This window comes from Marmota flaviventris, chromosome X (assembly GCF_047511675.1).
Source record: "Marmota flaviventris isolate mMarFla1 chromosome X, mMarFla1.hap1, whole genome shotgun sequence".
Taxonomy (NCBI): domain Eukaryota; kingdom Metazoa; phylum Chordata; class Mammalia; order Rodentia; family Sciuridae; genus Marmota; species Marmota flaviventris.
Genome location: NC_092518.1, coordinates 21425366 through 21430245, shown reverse-complemented (window position 1 = coordinate 21430245; position 4880 = coordinate 21425366). Strand labels below are relative to the sequence as shown.

Sequence of the window (4880 nt, the reverse complement as noted above, 5' to 3'; positions counted from 1 at the left end):
CCAAGCCCCAAGTAAATTAATATATTTCTCAAATTAAGATTAATAATTATAATATTAGAAAAGGCAAATGTTGTACTTGTCAAATCAAAATATGATCTTCTTGAAGAATCAAGCATGATAGCTTAATGTACCTGAATGGAAAACAAGAGTCACAGAAAATATCTCATTCTTTCATTATTTAGTTACCCTATTGAATATTAGTGAACATCTACTGTCATGGTACTATTACATGGTACAAAAAAGTACAATGTTTTTGCCTTACTGTTGGATATTTATATTGTATCTATTTTTCTTTTAGTGAGAAAAGATGATTATTTTTAAATATCCCATATCTCTGATTATTTCCTTAGGACACAGTCTAAGAGGTTTACTGGGATACTTCTTTAGGTGATGTAAAACAACTTTAATTGATCAGTTCAGAAGAATTTGTGACATTGTTATCACTTTTTTTGTACCAATGATTGAATCCCAACATTTAATTTTTTTTTTTTTTTTTTTTTGAGACAGGGTCTCTCTAAGTAAGCCTCACTAAGTTGCTGAGGCTGGCTTTGAACACAGCTTAATTGTGTAAAAATGTTATCTGGTGTTCTGATTGTCATTCTAGGCAACCTATTTAACTTGGAAACCCTTACATAGTTGAATACATGATTTCCATTTGAAAGATCTTCTTAAACATTTTTCTCTGTTACACCAACATTGACTTCAATGATTCCAAAGTTACTTTTTAAATATATTTTAAAATAATTTTAATTACATTTTATAGGATATATCTTACTTTGGCAGTGTGATGAAACGTAGGAAAACTTGCCTGTTTGCTTAACACTTAACACAGAATGTTTTACGATTCTATTGTTCTAATGTTTGTGATCAAATCCATGTGTTCTAAACTGCTCATTTTAAGAATAAAATTCTAATACTTACCTAGCAGGGGAGATACCACGATCACGAAGGTGGTTTTCCCAGGGCGAGGCTTCTCCATTGCACTCCGCACGCGCTGACCCCTGCTATTTCCCAAAATGTGAGAAGCTTGACTGCATAGTTTGTGATAGTGGGGACTCTGTTCATGCTCTCCCTGGGGAAAAAAAAAGAATAAAATTCTACATGTTATTTATATTTCATCCCATTTTTCTTAAATTTAGAATGCAAATTTGACTCTGTTGTTACTTTAGTATGTAGGTCTTGAAATTAACATATCAGCCCTAAAAATAGTTACTTTGAGCACTGTTTATGAAAAACATGACATTCTGAATTAAAGAAACAAAGCTAAGCAACAAAAACAGAAAAGTTCCCATAAGTTCATTAATTACTCTTTCTAAGAAAAACACCCAAAGCTCTTAACCAGGCCTATAACTCTTCACATAGCCACACGATCTAGCTCCTGGTCCTCTTTCCAAACTCATTCTTTTCTGCCCTTCCTTTTCCTGGTACTGCTACATTTTTCACAATACCTTTACTACTTGTTGTTCTATCAGGAAACTTCCAATAGATATTCACATCAATCACCCATCTAATATTTTTGGAGCTCTGGATCTTTCCTGACTACCCTCATTATTCTGTAAGCCTTTGCTTGCTTTGTTTTCTTATTTGTCTGTACCTGTCATTATGTGTATAATGTCATACTACCCAATAAAACCCAAGCTTCATTAGGACAGTGACTTTGTTTTCTTAACTACTGCATTCCCATCACCTAAAGCATAGTTTATTAAGTAATAGGCTTCTTAATTAATATATACTGGGAGCCAAAACTGAATCAATATTATCTTCATATTCTCCAGGTGAGGCCAGTTAATACTCTACTTTGCTTCTGACACAGAAAATTATCAAGTTAGTACACAGATTAATGCATGTAATCAAGTGATGCAAATTCTATCATATATTTAGTCTAACAATTTTATGAAAATGTTATCAAATCAATGTCATATTATTATAATTGATGACATTTTTGTGTGTCAAAAAATATATGGCCAAGTTATATATTATATTTTAACTGATTATTTCCCTGATAATTATCTCTTTCGTTTCTCACTCCTCTTTCCCCTCAGTCACCCTTTCAAGTGTCTTATTTTGTTGCTTCAGGAGAGGGATATGCAGGAAAGAAATATTAAATCTCTTCTGGATTTAGAAACTTAATATCTAAAGTTCTTAGGAAGATAAATGTCGAGGACCGAAAAAACAGAAGGAAAAAAAAATCACAAGAATAAGCAGCTGTTAAGTTTTGTATATGCACTATCCCCCAATAGGCTCACATACAGAGAATGCAGGAATGTTCAGAGGTGAAATGATTTGATTATGAGAGCTGTAACCTAATAATTTGAAAGGACTATTGTACTAGGTGACAACTGTAGGTAGCTAGGATATGGCTAAAAGAAGTAGTTAACTGGGGTTTGTATTTTGTCTGTGCTTCCTCATGCACATGCTCTCTCTTCCTACCTCCCTCTCTTTCTCTGCTTCCAGGCACCAAGATCTAGCAGCTTGCCTCCCCAGTGCCATTCTACCATGATGTTCTCCCTCACCTCAGGCCCAGAGCAATGGAGTCAGCTGATTATGGACCGAGACCTCTGAAATTATGAAGCTAAAATAAACTTTTTCTAAGTTGTTCTTGTCAGGTATTTTGGACACACAATGAAAAGCTGACTAACACAGCAGCATTTCTTTATTTGCTTGATTTTGTCTACAAAATACATTTTCTACATTGAGGAGTAGAGAGAAGACAGTAAGTAGAGTGGTGTTTAAAATATAAGATTTTGGGTACTAATCTGCTGACCTATCAGTCATATCTGTTGGTCATAAACAACCTATATGAACTATTTTTGGAGGTAACCTTCTAGATAAGAAAGAATACATATTAGAGTATTCCAGAGAGAGTGGCCAAACCCTGGGAAGGGAAAAGGACTCCAAAGAAAAAAATGGGTACATAATGGAACTAGACACACTGTGTCTTCAATGGCCCTAGTAAGGATGATCTGTTCTTTTTTGTGGCAATGGGGCGGGGGGTAAATTACAATTTTTAAATTGGAAAACAAATAAACAACTTGGAATATTTTTGAGGCAAATTGTGCCAAAAGCAGATATTCTTTAAATGGCTAAGCAAAGTTTAAAAAACAACTAACAATAAAAGAAAATGTTTCTGGTACAAGATCATCAGAAAAAAAAAAATAGTGTGAGTTCCTAGATAATACACCTGTTTTGCAATAGGCAACTTTTAAGTATTGTTGACTGTCCCTAGTCCATGCAGAGTTACAATTCCACACTTCAACAGCAACATGCTGACAGTTCCTACAGAAAACTACTTTTAAAAAAGGCATAATCCAGATGTTCCCTCATTTGACCAACTCCATCTAAAGTTTGGATGCTCAGAGGGCTTAGCTATATCCAGAGTAAGCCGCATACAACATGTTACTTGATCAATTTTCTAAAATAAGGGTTCAGGACAATGACACGGGAAGAAAACATGGAGGAATGAATTCCTAATTACTATTCATGCATATTGCTTTTGATAGTAGGGGGAAACCTTTTACAGATAAGTTACAAACAAAAGGCAAATGAACAATTTTGAACAAGAAATTTAACACATTCTGTACAATGTCTTCACTTTGCTGTCATCATTTATATAAACTCTTCATAGTTTACTTGACCATCACCGTCAATATCTGCTTCCCTCCTCATTTCATCAACCTCTTCATCTGTTAACTTCTCTCCGTGGTTTGTCCTCACACGGTGAAGCTCTGCTGCACTAATATAGCCATTGCCATCCATATCAAACACACAGAATGCTTCTCTAATTTCTTCTTCACTGTCTATATCTTTCATTTTCCTGCCATCATTGTCAGAAATTCAGGGAAGTCAGTTGTGCCATTACCATCAGCATCTACTTCATTAATCATGTCCTGTAACTCTGCTTCTGTGGGATTCTGCCCAAGAGACCTCGTTATAGTTCCCAATTCCTTTGTTGTTATAGTTCCATCAAGATCAATGTCAAATAGTGGAAAAGCTTCTTTGAATTCTGCAATCTGCTCTTCAGTCAGTTGGTCAGCAATGCCGCAAGCACTGCTGGTTTCTGACACATGACCACACATGACTACTTGGCTCACTCGTTCCACTTGAACTAATCAATGATGATCTGTTCTAACTCCTTAGCACTTTGAAGCTTCCTTGAAATTTGACCAAACCTGTAAGAAAGGTGTTTAAGCCCCAGTTAACCAAAAACAAGTTTCCACTGCTCCAGTAAATTGGGGATCTTAAATAGATATTTGCATATAACAGGAAAAAATAAATAAATAAAATAAAATGATTACATTTCATTTACTGTAAAGCTCTATACACTTGTTTCCCATATTGCATATACCCTCTCGCAGATTGTGTGAGTAATGAATTTTAAATTTCAGGTCCTTTCCTTTGCACAGGACCTCACTCAAAACTGTAGTATGCTCTGGCAGCTAGTTTGCCCAGAAAGTGTTCTCTACAAGCCTTTCCAGAAAATTGTCTAAAATGCTCAGAGACTTGATAAAAAATGAATTTGAATTATTAAGTCTGCATCAATCAGTTATGATTTACCTTCTCATTCAAAAAGGAACCTCATATATATTATACTGGAAATGCATATGTGTGTTTGTTTGTGTGTGTGTGTGTGTGTATCTTAACCTAATTACAAATGTATAATTTTGTATGCTTTTTCTTGGCAAGGCTATCAAATTATTTAAGTTTTGTGCTTCATCTAACCTGAACCAACCCTTGTATATGTGTAGAACTTTAGAAAGATACACACCAGGCTGATTAAGGTGTGAACATTTGGGAATCAGTTGTGATGAATCAAGTAGGGAAAAGCTTTTCTAGTGCTTTTTATAAGTTTTGACTGCTTTCTGTCCTATACATCTCTTTTT

General features: G+C 34.8%; 1 non-coding gene and 1 pseudogene across 1 annotated transcript; one reads left to right on the top strand and one right to left on the bottom strand.

The window, feature by feature from the left end:
- The first annotated feature begins 913 nt into the window (after window positions 1-913).
- LOC114086208 (U1 spliceosomal RNA) lies at window positions 914-1075 on the top strand. Its single transcript, XR_003581614.2, has one exon. It is a non-coding gene; the product is annotated as a U1 spliceosomal RNA (small nuclear RNA).
- A 2513-nt stretch (window positions 1076-3588) lies between these two features.
- On the bottom strand, window positions 3589-4076 carry LOC114086015 (calmodulin-1-like; annotated as a pseudogene).
- Window positions 4077-4880: the final 804 nt, after the last annotated feature.